The sequence below is a fragment of the Corvus cornix genome, chromosome 11 (genome assembly GCF_000738735.6).
Source record: "Corvus cornix cornix isolate S_Up_H32 chromosome 11, ASM73873v5, whole genome shotgun sequence".
Classification (NCBI taxonomy): domain Eukaryota; kingdom Metazoa; phylum Chordata; class Aves; order Passeriformes; family Corvidae; genus Corvus; species Corvus cornix.
In genome coordinates, this window is record NC_046341.1 from 6,888,287 (window position 1) to 6,888,582 (window position 296).

Below are 296 nucleotides of genomic sequence, written 5' to 3' on the forward strand. Positions count from 1 at the left end.
CTGTGAGCGTGTGCTTCTTTCCATCCCCTCTGTGTGGCAGTAATTCCTTCTGCCAGGTTGGACACTCACCTGTGCTGCTCTCACCAACCTGCCCTTAGGCACCTCGCAGGGGCAGGGCAGCTCAAACTCTGCCTGGAGCTTCGAGAGACGTGGTCCCAGCTAGAACAGGTTCCAAACCAGCTCTTCTCTCTCATCTCCTGTGTGGAGCACAGATCCAGCCCAGCAGTGGAGTCAGGGCAATTCCTCCTTCCCATCCAAAAATGTCCCTTTGCTGACTGGAGTTCACTTGACTGGAG